At 30.1% G+C, this 14,779-nt stretch overlaps 1 protein-coding gene across 1 annotated transcript in view; it reads left to right on the plus strand.

Moving 5' to 3' along the window:
- The first annotated feature begins 2,493 nt into the window (after positions 1–2,493).
- Positions 2,494–14,779, plus strand: part of LOC128897154 (GTPase-activating protein) — a 29,351-nt gene continuing 17,065 nt past the window's right edge. Inside the window, exon 1 of the mRNA XM_054160872.1 lies at positions 2,494–2,537. The gene's annotated coding sequence lies outside the window, so the exon portion shown is untranslated. The remainder of the gene's footprint in view (positions 2,538–14,779) is intronic.

Genomic DNA, 14,779 nt, shown 5'->3' on the forward strand with positions numbered 1-14,779 from the left:
GCACCGATTAGGCGAATCCTGTAGCGACGGCCCTGACTGACCGAAACATAGCGAGCAATGGCTGTGCAGCCGCAAAACACCGTTCGTGCGTTCCGAGTTGACATTTTGTCAAACCGTATGGATTATAGAAACCGTTACAACATTTGCCGCGGGTGGTTTTCTCTTCAGAAATGTTTGCAGAATCCGATAACGTAGTGTAAAATCGACCTAAGTGAATAACTCTTCATTAAAATACAAAAGTATTTCGTGAAAAATTCACGTATCATCACCTTTTTGAAATTCGCTGTTCATTTACAGGCATTCAAAGGAGCAGATAATTCTAAAGATATATGTCTTCATATTCAGAAAACACTCCTCTATCTTTTAAGACTAAATAGAACTTTCTAGCGTTCGTAGTTTTCAAGTAGTACTACGTTTTCTTTAAAAATCGACCGTTTTTACAAAATCTTGTATTTCTCGAAAACTAAGGGTGATGAAGCAATTTCACTTTCAGATTCGTATTTAGGACGAGGAACCCTATAAGAATCACCTAATGGATATCGCGGAAAAAAAATCGTGTTGGACAATGTTATCTGAAAGCTTGCGAGAGTAAAGGTATTGGCGTCGATGAATGACCTTAGAAATTGACATATTACCTGAAAGTCTGCGAGAGAGAAAGTATGGATATTGATAATCTAAGAATGCCTTGTCTGGCCACCCTAAGCATTTGACTTCCAGACCGCGGAAATCTAGGCAAATCATCTGGCAGCTCATTTCGATTTCACATCTTTTTTTACCTTCTTATAGTTTTTTATGGAGATCTTTTATTTTTCTACGATAACTCCTCGAGTCCTCCACTTTTTCATGTACTTATGGGGATCTCACTTCTTTTTACAAAGATAATTTCTATAGTGAATGACTTCAAATAATAGAAAATGGGAAATTAGTTTGAATCCTTTAAGGATTCATTGCAAGAATTCATTGCCAGTCTCATTGCAAGAAATTTATTAAAGAAGAAATGAGAAATGAATATAGAGATCAACTATTTCTAACGCACAATTTATTGTATTAGAATACAGTTCATACGTTCACAGAAAACATGGCAGAAAGTCTTGTAACAAATTTAAATAATGAGAAAATGTGAAAATGAACAGAGATCCACTATTTGTAATAGATAATTTAGTGTATTATAATAATATAGAAAAAGAAAGGTCAGACTTTAGTCCTTTAAGTTCTCAAAAGTAAGCACAACATATGACAGAAAATCATGTTGCATTTAAATGTTGCATTTAAATGTTATTAATAAACTGATTACATTTTTTTTCTTTAATAAATTGCCTGGAATGAGACTTACTGCAATGCGTTCCGCGTACTTTTGAAACCTTAAAGGATTCAAATTGGTCTCCCATTTTCTATATTATTGTAATCAGTTTATCAGTAACATTTAAATTTCTTGCAACAAGACTTTCTGTCACGTGTCATGCATACTTTTGAGAACTTAAAGGATTAAGTTTGACCTCTCTTTTTCTATATTATTGTAATACAATAAATTGTGCGTTACAAATAGTGGATTCCTTTTTCCTTTTCTCGCTTTATCTTTAACATTCGAATTTCTTGCAACAAGACTTTTTGCCATGCGTTCTGCGTACTTCTGAACTTTATTCTAATACAATAAATATTGTGCGTTACAAATAGTCGATTTCCTTTTCTCATTTCTTGCTTTATGGTTAACATTTAAATTTCTTGCAGTGAGACATCCTGCCATGGGTTCTCTATACTTTTGAAAACTTAAAGGACTGAAGCTGGTCTCTTTCCTATATCTGGCTTCAGACACATGTACATTGTAGACTCTATGCTTACTATAATAAAAGATAGATACATTTTTATTTTAAGCTCTATATTAATTTGTAAGTAAAACAAGGTTTGTATGTGTTATTTACAAATAAAATTAATGTCATATGAAATATATATTGAAACTCTCTCTTGTTACTCTCTTGTTACTTTTGTTACTCTCTCTCCATTTCTTTTTACAATTCACACGTACACAGAACGCATGACAGAAAGTCTTGTTGCAAGCAATTTAAATGTTTATCATGAAATGCAAATAAAAAAAGTGGTCCACTATTTATAACACACAATTTATTGTATTAAAACACTTATTCTTATTGCACAATGTTTTTTATTTGCACAAAATGAACATTTACTGAAATTTGTATTATGAATTGCACACTCAAACACCAAATTTATATATTTCTTTCCACAACGACAAGGTAGATATTTCATCACTTGTATACTTCACCATATACTTCCCAATACAATATCACTACACGTACCCTTTAAAATAATTATCCAATTTGCGGCGTCCAAATGTCACAAATACATATTGACAGGTTGTACAGGTTAAAAATGACAACTGTCACAAATACAAACTGACAAGTTATACAGGTTAGAAATGAACGAGCGGTGTGAGCGGCAGCCATATTACAATTCCGGCCGACGAGCCCTGCCGACTGATTCCAAGAGTCGACGAATTGAAGAACGGCCTTAGCTCCTATTGGGTAAGTGTTGACGAAAAGAATAAGAATCAGAAGAAAAATCTACAATTTCTGACCGATTCATGACATGATATTACGATATCTCAGTTGTACATGGTCCGATTTTATTGGTTTGGTTTTATTAGAAAGCTTATATGCGATTTACATTAGAAAAATGCCTTTGGATTTAGAACATACAGCAGGCGTGACGAGATATTAATGACAGAAGTTTCGGGTTAGGTTTGAATCGCAGTTTTACGAGTAAAAGATACACGTGGTAGCGCCAGCGTCAGTATACACGGTAGCGTATAATTTTTCATGTACTTGGCGTCGAGATGCTACCGCGTCTCTAGAAAAACAAACCTCTGGCATGAGATCACAAGTTTCAGTGCTTCTGGCACGAATAGCCGAGGAAGATAAAGAAAATAGAAAGGAGTATTACAATAAAAAATTGGCATTGCTGGAGAGGGATGTAGTAGCTAAAGAAAGAATTGCGGCAGCCTTAGAAACTTTAGCTACTACACACTACGGATGAATCATATGAAAGTTCTATCTTTCGAAAATTTGCATAGTACAATAAATTTCAATTTTAAATTAGAAGGTAATTATTTAAGTAATTCTTGATTACTTTCTTTTTAGTAATTATGCAATACCTTATTCTTAATTACTGAGTAATTCAATTACTTGTAACTACCCGGAAAGTTATTAAAAGGTATCCCAAATCTAAAGTATATAAAATTACCTCAAAATAATTAAAAAGTAATTATAATTATCTTTTAATTACTTTTAGATATTTTTATTTACTTTAGATTTGGAATACCTTTTAATTACTTTCTGGGTTGTTATAAGAAATTATTTAAAAGTAATGAATTACTCAGTAGTTAAGAATAATATATTGTATAATTACTAAAAAGAAAGTACTCAAGAATTACTTAAAATTTAAGTAACTCGTTATGATAAACTATGTACGTTATGCATATTCTTCTTAGTGAAATAGGCCTATTGGGGACACCACTTTAAAAAAAACGCGTTGACAGCAATATTACCTCATGGGTAACGTGGAAAGATATTGCAATTGTAATGGAAAAGAGATACAAATAGTATCCTCAAATAGGTCTGAGTAGGTTTGGGGCATTCTTTTTTGCGGGGGCTGCGGTGGAAATATTGATTACTGCTAATGTATATACTCTCTCTATGAAAATACTGTCGGAGTAGGTTTGGTATAGTATTTGGTGGAAGTGGCGACATTGAATAATGTTAATGTGTATGGTGTCTAAAGTATATATAATAATAGCAATAATTTAAAGGTGTATGTTTTGTCACTCAAACAGAAAGTTAAGCCATGTTTGGTAATTTTTAATTTTGCGCGGACTACGAAAAGGTTATTTAACATAATTTAATATAAAGGAAATAGAAATTATTTCATACGTTTAAGCAATTGTATCTAGAACTGGTGATTATTCGTATCAATTAACTATAAATTATTTCATACTTTTTAGTGCAGTTTTAATATTTTTTCGAAGTCGGTTATATTTTTTTTCCAAAAATTAATTTATACAGTAACATCTTGGATTTTTATGAAAGTTGGATATGTGTAGTCTTCCGTAGTCTGAGAACGTATCTCAACATTCTCAACGGATTTTTGGAAATGTTGTAAATTGTCGATTTCACAGCTGATTAAAGTTTTGTGGTATCTTTATTTAAAAGTTATAACTACTGGACTATCCAACGGGTGAGAATGAGCTTCCGTGGGCTTGCAGTGAAGACATTAAAATGTCAAATAAAAATAATTTCAATTTAGACAAAATTTGTTTAACCATTCTTTCTTTTTAATTGTTTTAAACAAATGTGTTGTTTTTATAATACACGTAATATTAAAAATGTTGAAAGAAATGAGAATATTTGTCTTCTTTATGGAGGTTTCTTTTGAATAGATGGAGATATTGAAATTGGCTGAATAAAAGTTAATTTATTGGTATTTCGTTAGTTGTCATAGATCAAGTTGAAAATAACCAAAATGATAATGGCGATATTGTGTGGGAAATCTCTTGAGCTTCTTCAAATTAAAGAAAGCAAATAAGAAAATTGACGCGGAGGGACAACCAATATGGGGAAATATTTTTAATTATTGCAGTTCAATAGTATTATTTAAACACTGATGGGACCGTAGGTGTTGAAAGGAATTTAAAAAAATGATTTAATCCATTCATCAAACTTTGATTCATGCAGTAACGTATCTACGCACGTAACTCGTACTCTTGTTATGCCTTCACCGACAAATTAATGGCGGATGAAGAGTATTGAGGGTGGATGTGAAATAGAATTACTCGACTTCCTGTGGTTTTCTGCCAGTATATTTACAAAGTGTATAAAGTCTATACTTACTATAGATAGTAACAGTGAACTTTCAAAGTTGAGAGTTTACTTGATAGGAAACGACTAACATGATTTGGACACTTGTAAATTAATTTGCCTGACAAGAGCTGACAAATACATATAATGCAATATATAACATATATGAAACAACAGAAACTATGGACCGATTTCTGTATTGTTATATCCTGCAACATCATATGCTTCCATCAAATACAGAGAAGATATTTATAGTGTGGTTATTTCAACTCGATAATGACCCCAAACATTCTTTCAAATTCTTTCAAAAAAATATTAATATAATCGAGTGACCAAATCAATCTCCAGTCTTGAATTCTATAGAACATCTATGGAATTACATTGAACGTTACTTAGATGCTCATTCTTTTACCAATAAAACAGAGTTAATGCGAACAATCACGAAAATATGGTCGTAGAATGATTTAATTTATAATAGTAATAATTAACTTTATAGTTAAGTGTCTATGTGAGAGGAAACGATTAACACGATTTAGACACTTATAAATTAAATTGACAGACAAAAGCTGGCTATCTTTCCATCGGAGAAATTTTGTATTCTTTTTTTGTACACACTTTGCGGATGGAATAATGTTAGTTTGTCCATTTTACAACAAACTAATACACAAAAAGGTTTCGATTTCATTCACTACGAATACTTGAACTAATAATATATTCTTATGTAATTAGACGAGGCATGTTTTCTTGATAGTCATCAATCTATAGCGGCTTTGTATTACGATCCATAAGTAATGATTACTCGTCGCATCAGAAATGACTGCAGGTGGCGAGTGGAGGTCATAGACCCGGAAATACGGAAGTTGTTAAATGGTGAATACTTTTAATTCAATTGAGGGGCTTAGAGACGAAAACTCGAGTATTAACAGACTTTGAAATTATATGTAGTGCAGTTTTGTAATGTGTGCAGGGTCGGTTTTAGCAATATTGGTGCCTCGGGCAAGATTATCGTAGCGCCCCTTCAGGGTTATATACAGGGTGTCGCAAAAATGTTGTAACTCCTTGAAAGGGGTGGTTCAGGAGGTGATTTGAAACAACTTTTTCCTTAGCGAAAATGTTGTCCGAGGCTTCGTTAAAGAGATATTAAGTGAAAACACTGACCAATCAGAGCACGCGTATACTGTTGGAGCGGCCGCGCTCCTCGACTAATCAGAACGCGAGTATGCCGGTGGAGCGTAGGCTACACGCTAGGCGGCCGCGCTCATACGCTACCGCGGGCGGTCCAACGCTATACGGGCGTTCTGATTGGTCAGTGTTTTCCGTTAATATCTCCTCAACGAAGCCTCGGACAACATTTTCGCTAAGGAAAAAGTTGTTTCAAATCACCTTCCGAACCACCCCTTTTAAGCTGTTACAACATTTTTGGGACACCCTGTATATCCTGGGCGGTTGCCCGACTGCCCCCCCCCCCCTCCCTCCTACACCGGCCCTGAGTGTGTGTACAATGTACACTACGATGCATAAGTGTAGCACCGCTACGATTCTCGTGTGTTTTGTAGATTTAATTAATAATTTCTAATTTTTATTAGTATCATGTGAAAGAGGCTAAAAATATATTATAGCAATGATAAAACGGCGAACATAACATTTATTTAAGACAACTAATAATAATACTATAGATATTTCATGGGTGCACAACTATAGCACCAATGAAATTATAACATAATAACAATATTAAATTATAATGTAATGATTAAATAATAATTTTAATGAATAAAAGGGAATGATTTAATAATGAGTAGGACCTCCTTTCTTTTCGATTAACTAAAAAATGCGACTTGGCATACTTGCAACTAATTTTTTCAAAATTTCATCGATAATTTCATTCCAGCGTTTTAGTACAGCTTCTTTTAACTGCTTTTAATTACAGCTACATTATATTATTGCTATAGTACTAAAATTGTTGTTTTAACTTATTAGTTGATTAGCTGACTATGTACATTGCGTATAAAAATTATACGAACACTACGATTTTTGAGGTTTTAGTATTTTAGAACAGTTTTTCATAAAAATTAATTATAGTACGATATTCGACGTGCCAAAAAGCTCTGGACACACACTTGCATTTTAATATTGAAAGAATCAACGTTACTACAGCTAAAAATCGATTTTTATACCGTATAAAAAATATATGAACACTCATTAAAACACCAATTTCTTTAAATTTCATATGAAAATAACAGGTTTAGGGTTTTCTCTACGTTCAGTTTCAAATTTTAATGAATTATATCTCACAAGTTCCCTTGTGAGTAACTATGTGGTCGATAACTGTTATTTTCTTTCTGAACGGTTTATAATTTTACTTTTTATAACATACAGGGTGGTCCACGGAATTGTTTCAAGTCATAACTTCGTTATTATTGCATTTACGAAAAAATGCCAAAGGAGAAAGATCAATGGTTCAAAGAGCACTACATCTGTAGGATTTAAAATTTTTTTTTAGATGCACCAGTGCATGTGCAATTAACAATTGCATCACTTCTTTAAATAGAAATGCGTATTTTTGTTTACACAGATCGATTCTTTTGTTCATTCTACGTAAAAAATGATTAAGGTACCATAGCAAAAATATATTCAAAAAATGTCTTCATTGAAAAAGATGCTTCAACGCTTCTCCATTACATTCTAAACATCTCTGATAACGGTTTTTTATTGTTTTATATAACTGCGTTTAATTTATCTGCATCGCACAACACAAAAGTGTTGTACATATCTTGTATCTCACTGTTAGTAAAATACATTTTCTTGTATCTAGCGAAATACAGTTACACTTTTTCAAATTCTTAGTTTTCGTACTCGAGTTACGATACGTGAATTGCTACCGAATGATGAAATGCTTACTCGTACAAATCATTTTCTGTTATGATAACAATGTCGTCGAAAGGGTGTTTACCTTTACAAGCTTGTTTACCTTACTAGTCATGAAGCGTTTTAGCATCTTTTTCAATAAAGACATTTTTCGAAAATATCTCGAGAACTAATCATTTTTTTTCTATGGTACCCTAATCATTTTTTACGTAGAATGAACAAAAGAATCGATCTGTGTAAACAAAAAAATATGCATTTCTATTTAAAGAAATGATGCAATTGTTAATTGCATATGCACAGCTCCATCAAAAAAAAAAAAAAAAAAAAAAAAAAAAAAAAAAAAAAAAAAAAATAATATGTGAAGGCCTACAGATGTAGTGGTCTTCGAACCATTTATCGTTTTCCTTTAGCATTTTTTCATAAATGCAATAATAACGGAGTTATGACTTGAAACAATTGCGTGGATCACCCTGTATAATAAGAGAAATTACGATCAAATGTTAAGGTCGGACCAGGCTAGTACCATTGCGATGTGATAATAAAATTATTCGACGTTGTACGAAATCTTAATTTAGATTATGTGTCATCAGTATAGGATCCTTATTTATGTTATGCATCATGAATATATATTTAAAAATTTACACATGTTGTATGAAATTTCAGTTTAGATTATGTTTCACCAGCACAGAATTATAATTTATATTATCTGTCATGAATCCACCGCTGTACTAAATTTTACTTTAGATTATGTGCCATCAACACAGAATCATAATTTATATTGTCTATCGTTAATATATAATTTTGAATTTCGAGGATGCAACGCATTACGAAATTTTAATTTAAATTATGTACCACAATTACAAAATTTTTATTTATATTACACACTATCGACATACCATTTTAAATCTTGAGCAATGTAGCACCGTTTTTTTTAAGATTCTAGAATCGAACGTTCCCTCAAGTTTGTTGTTTTTTTTATTTTTATCTTTCTCCTTTGGCATTTTGTTCGTAAATGCAATAATAACGGAGTTATGACTTGAAACTATTGCGTGGACCACCCTGTATATCTTAAATGATAAATCTTAAACGAGATAGAGGATTTCGTAGTAGGTAGCATCGTCTCAGAAGAAACTCGCACTCTTACAATTAGTGTGGTGGGACACAATAGGTATGGTACATTATGAATTGTTGAAACCTAACACAACAATAACAGGGAAGTTGTACAGCAATCAAGTTAAAAGATTACATAAAAATTTAAAAATTAGGTCACTGCTTGCCAATCGGAAGTGAGTAATTCCACAGCACAATAATTCCCGACAACACATGGCAGCATTCATTCCAAGTAAATTAATAATGCTACCTGAAATTCGGAAAAGCACTATCAATTATTTATTGCTTAGCGTTGGACGTTCACTTGCTTGACATCTCATCTCGTCGATATCACATAGGAATGGTGTTGAAATGTAATGTACTTTAATTTTAATTGAAATTAAATTTCCATTCTAAAATAAAGTAAACGCATGCAATATAATAAAGTGTGAAGTGTACAGTAAATGATTAAAAAATATTATGATATCAACTAAACTTCCTTATTTGAAGTCCAAATATTACAATGTAATAATCATAATAACACATAGTACATGTACATTTGAATTCCTCTTATACTTTTTGATTTTGTGACTACAAATTTACAGAACGATATCATGAATTATATTAGGTTGGCCCAAAAGTTTCTTCCATTTTATTAATAGGTAATACATACACAATATTTTATGTCTAATGGTTATATTATTGAAATTAGATTGACTATTTATATGAACATTAAAATTTAGCGGTTAAATTTTCCAGGAATTTCTTTTTTACGATCAAAACGTCTGTTTGAATCTACAGAGTAATTTTACATAAACATTGGATATAAAATATAAAATACAATAAATATATATGATAAATAAATATTGATGTAATAATTTTCCTTTCATCGATAGCTTGAGGACAAATATCCTCTTGAGGATCTACAGTAATTACAAATCCACTTTCAGCTTTACCATAAACTATGAGGTATAAAATATGAATTATGAATTATGAAAAATAGAATAAAATTTGTCCAAACGGACTTTCTGTTTACGAAAAAATTATTTTTGAAACGTGATTTATCCGTATTATCCTGTTTACTTTTCCATCAATGAATCTTACTGACACATTCGTCTGTATCTTCCTAGTATTATAAGTAACAACTCTCCCAAATTTCAAAACATTTCATCTATTTTTACCGGAGTTATAAAAAAAATATCTAAAAGATTATATATATTTTCCATTGAAAAGTTAAAATTAAGAGCTTAAATTTTCCAGGAATTTCTTTGTACGTGTTTGCAAAGTACTTACTGGGTGTGTGACATACATTTTAAAAATTATTTAAATAAGGTCCACCCTAATACATACAGTTAATCAGACTCTTTTTTATTATTGTTTACATTTTTTCTTTTATTTTTATTTCTTGCATATTGCGAGTTGCATTGAAGTGGACGTGTGACATAGATTTAAAAATCATTTAAATAAGGACTACCCTAATACACATAGTTAATCAGAATCTTTTTTATTGTTGTTTATATTTCTTCTCTCATTTTTATTTCTTGCATATTGTGAGTAGCATTGAAATAACGTCAACCACGTGGCACAGTACAACTTTGAGGTGACCTAGAACTCAAAAATGCATAATTGAGCAAGGACAACCATACCATGAAGTAGTGCAAATATAATGGCGGCCAAACTCATTCTTTACGTGCTGTAACACGAATACTTAATGAGAAATTTTCGAGTCATTGGATTGGCCGTAATAGGACTACATCATAGCCAATTCGCTCGACAGATCTCGCATTATTGGACCACGATTTTTGTGGGGAAAACTAAAGTATGATGTTCTCATCAAGGTAGAACAAACAAAAAATAACAAAAACATACGTTTGGAAAGAACAGAGATGGGGGCATTCATACTCATAAATATAAATATGATTCATAAATATGAATATGAATAAATTCAGATCACGGGGATTTGTGAATATGAAGATGAATAAATTTATGAATAAAAATGTGAATAACGAGTTATTCACGAATAAAAATGTGAATGACGCGTTATTCGCATTTTTATTCATACATTTATTCAGATTCATATTCACAAATCCGCATGATGTGAATGTATTCATATTTATGAATTTATTCATATTCATAAGTATGAAAAATTCATAAATATGAATAAATAAGAGGCATCAATTTACAATCGAAAATAATGAAAAAATCATTGTTGTATATTGTAATTTAAATTATAATAAATAAAACAATAAAAAATAGTTATTAAATAATGATGTAGTAATAATAAGTAATTATTATGTAATTATTTTATAGATCCATACATACATTCCCTATACTTATATTTAGCATATACCTTGCATACATCTTGCACATATTTTGCATATTTCGACATATTATAAATGCATCAAAGTCCACAGTTTAATTATAACATATAATTCTACTCTGGACATATTATAATACATATGAATTTTCTATAAATATTTTTTTTATTGTTGTCTACTGTGCGTAGTAAGTGCGCTGTAATTGTAAGATTCTAAATAAATTAAAAGTTATAATTAAAGTGTGGATATTTATGCATGTATAGAAAATTTTGAAGGTGTAAGAAACTACAAAGTGCACATAGTATGCAATAATATAAAAAAAATCTTTGTAGAAAATTCATATTATAATGTTTCCAGAGTAAAATAATAATTAAAACAATTTTTCTTTTTTATTTAAAGTACGTATTCAAACCCAGAGCATCTAACCGTCTTACAATTGAAATTCAAATTTGTTTTTTTAATGAGTAACGGATAAATTTTAAATTTTTATTTCTTGTTAGACATTTTTATTTAGACGAGAGTTTTGCGAATCTTTATGTTCTAACCTTGATAGTAAGGTGATTCACCGATTCTAAACTTCCTGCGAGGCATCGCCATCGTGATTACGCGTTACCTCTTTAATCTAAAACTACAATATGCTGAGGGGTCAATGTCACTACGCTATATATGTAAATTGCTTGCGATAAATAATAGCGGGGATGTCATTATAGTGTATACCTCAATGTAAATATTGCATTTCTTCTGTGAAAAACGTCTGTTGGAATCTACAGAGTAATTTTACATAAACATTTGATATAAAATATAAAATACAATAAATATATATATATATATGATAAATAAATATTGGTTTAATAATTTTCCTTTCATCGATAGCTACATTTTTCTTAAAGTACATATTACTTTGAGGACAAATATCCTCTTCAGGAGCTACAGTAATTAATTTTAATTAATTAAAATCCACTTTCAGCTTTACCATAAAACGTGAAGCATGAAATATGAATTACGAATTATGAAAAATAGAATAAAATTTGTTGAAACGAACATTCTGTTTACGAAAAAATTAATTTTGAAACGTGATTTACTAACTCATTCGTCTGTATTTTTTATATTTGGTAATTGAAGATATAATTACAGTAGAACAATACGCTTACCATTTAAGAATTTTATTTAATTACCGTAAAAATGATTGTAAATGTTGTTTACATTGCTGTTATATTTTCATAATAAATTTCTATGAACTCATTCTTAAAAATTTTGCGTTTTTAATATCTCAAACCTTGAATTGTTTTTTTTTTTTAAATTGCTGACTACTTACAGCATCAACAAAATAAACTGTATACAGTTAAACTAATAATTTAAAATTGAAGAAAAGCTAAACATATTTTGAGTTATACAAATTTCAACTTATAGAGGCTTGTAGGTATATTTCTTATAATTACTATAATTTCTTATAATTACTAGAGGCTTGTAAGTATATTAGAATATAGCCTGATACTTATATTGGAGACTTAAAATTATAGAGTAAATAATTTCGACTTATGAAAATGTTTAAAAAATTGTAAAATCAGTTACAAGTCTATTAAAAATAAAACTTAAGACTTTATTTATTGTACGTGATTTTAAGGTCCTTATAACTGCACAAAGATGATTAAAATAATATACTATGATTAAAGATTTTTTATTGAAAAATTCTTCACGTATTTGAATTTTCTATATGAAATTTTGATTTTTTTAGGAAGAGTTTTAAGGTGTAGATGTCAATTTATAAATAACAACTCAGTGCAGTAAAAATATAATAAAAGTATAGAGGGTGGAATACTATTGATACTAATACTATTATAATAGTAATAATAGTACTATTGGTACTAAAATACTATTGATTTAGAGTATGTCAAATCGTTTAAAAAGTTTCATTAATCCTAAACATTATATAATAAAATACTGATTAGGATTTGTGTCTATCGTACGAGACGAAATATTCTAATAACTATCAGTTTTTCCATAATTTTGTTAAACTATTCTTTTTTATATCGAACTGTTATTTTTCACATCAAATTCTACTAAACTATTATTTTCAAAAAAAGGTTAATATCAACTAAAGCCTGAATGAATGCAATACTTATTTTCTTTGATAAAGATACTATAACATTTCATCCTACCAAAACATTAACGTCCCGAAGTAAACAGTTGGAGGAGTACGAATACTGGCTCTATTGTGTATGTATAACGCCGTTGAAAATGTCTCAAGTTGTATTTTCAGTGTAGAGTAATTGGTTATTAACTCTATTGTTCGCGTACCCGACAATGTTGTTGTTAGCCGGGAAAGGTACATTCACGTACACGCGCATTTGTGTGAGAAAATTCATGAAACTTTCACGAAACTCTAAATTATTATGTGGTAATGCGTTAGTGAGACCACGTTAGAGAATCATTTTGGATATCAATTACTCCACAATGGGAACATAAGAATGAATTGTGTATTGTACTATCATGAATTATCAGCTTTCTTTTTCTCTAGCGAACACGAACAATTAGTGAGAAGGAGAGCAGAGAGACATATACGATTGTACAAAATCATATTGTTATTCTAACAAATAACGTAAAAACACGTAGCAACTATTATTAATTATTATTAGACTGCGGATCTTTGTATATTTATAGGAAACTTGAATGTGCAAGAACCTACAAACTGCAAAAAATTTGCAAAAATATAAAAAAGATTGAAAGTAAAGTTTATGTTATAATATTTGCAGAGTAAAATGAATTCTTCTTTAGGTTCAATTTTTGTAGGTACATTCGCGAAGATTTTATTTTGCATAAAGACCCGCAGTCTAATTATTATGTAATGAAAAACGTCTACATTTTTAATATAAAAATTGTAGTAGTGAAGCTAACTTATTAAATTTCCTTAGATAAAAGAGACAACTATTTATAAGGTTTTCATGAAACTATTGCACAGAATTCTTTTTTAATTTACATTCTACAATTCACTCTATAATTTATTTTGGTATATGTACTTTTGCCTTATATTTCACGTACGATCTTCAATTATTAAATTAAGAGGAAAAATTTAATTCAAAATCAAATTAACAAGAGTACTTGTTTATTAAATCAAAAATGAAACGGTAGTTTTCACAACCACACGAATAAAAGGAGCTCTTGATTTGTTATTTTCAAATCAGTATTGTTGCAAATTTAAAATTATATACGTAAGAATTATAAACATAAGTGTATCATACATATACAGGCTGTTCCAAAAGTCGCATAGAAACCGGAAATGGGGGATAGCTGAGACGATTCTGAACAACAATTTCCTTTGCAAAAATGTCAGTGGAGGTTTCATTTTTGAATTATTAAAGAAAAACTTTCATCAATTGATTTCATCAATTTTTAATGAGTTATAATAAGAAAGTATTTTCCATTTAAACCCTTCGAAGGCTTGGGACACGTGTTAATGTTAAAATTCAAAGCTCAATTTTTGCAAGAATTTTTTTTATGTTTTTGTATAATAAGATAAAATCGTTGAATTATGGACCACCTTGTATACATATGTATAATAGAAATTTGAATAGAGAACATTTTTAAATTTAATTTGATTGTTCAGTTGATTTTAATAGAACAGTAGCACAAACAAATTACACA

Source organism: Hylaeus anthracinus, unplaced genomic scaffold (genome assembly GCF_026225885.1).
Source record: "Hylaeus anthracinus isolate JK02 unplaced genomic scaffold, UHH_iyHylAnth1.0_haploid 11980, whole genome shotgun sequence".
Taxonomy (NCBI): Eukaryota; Metazoa; Arthropoda; class Insecta; order Hymenoptera; family Colletidae; genus Hylaeus; species Hylaeus anthracinus.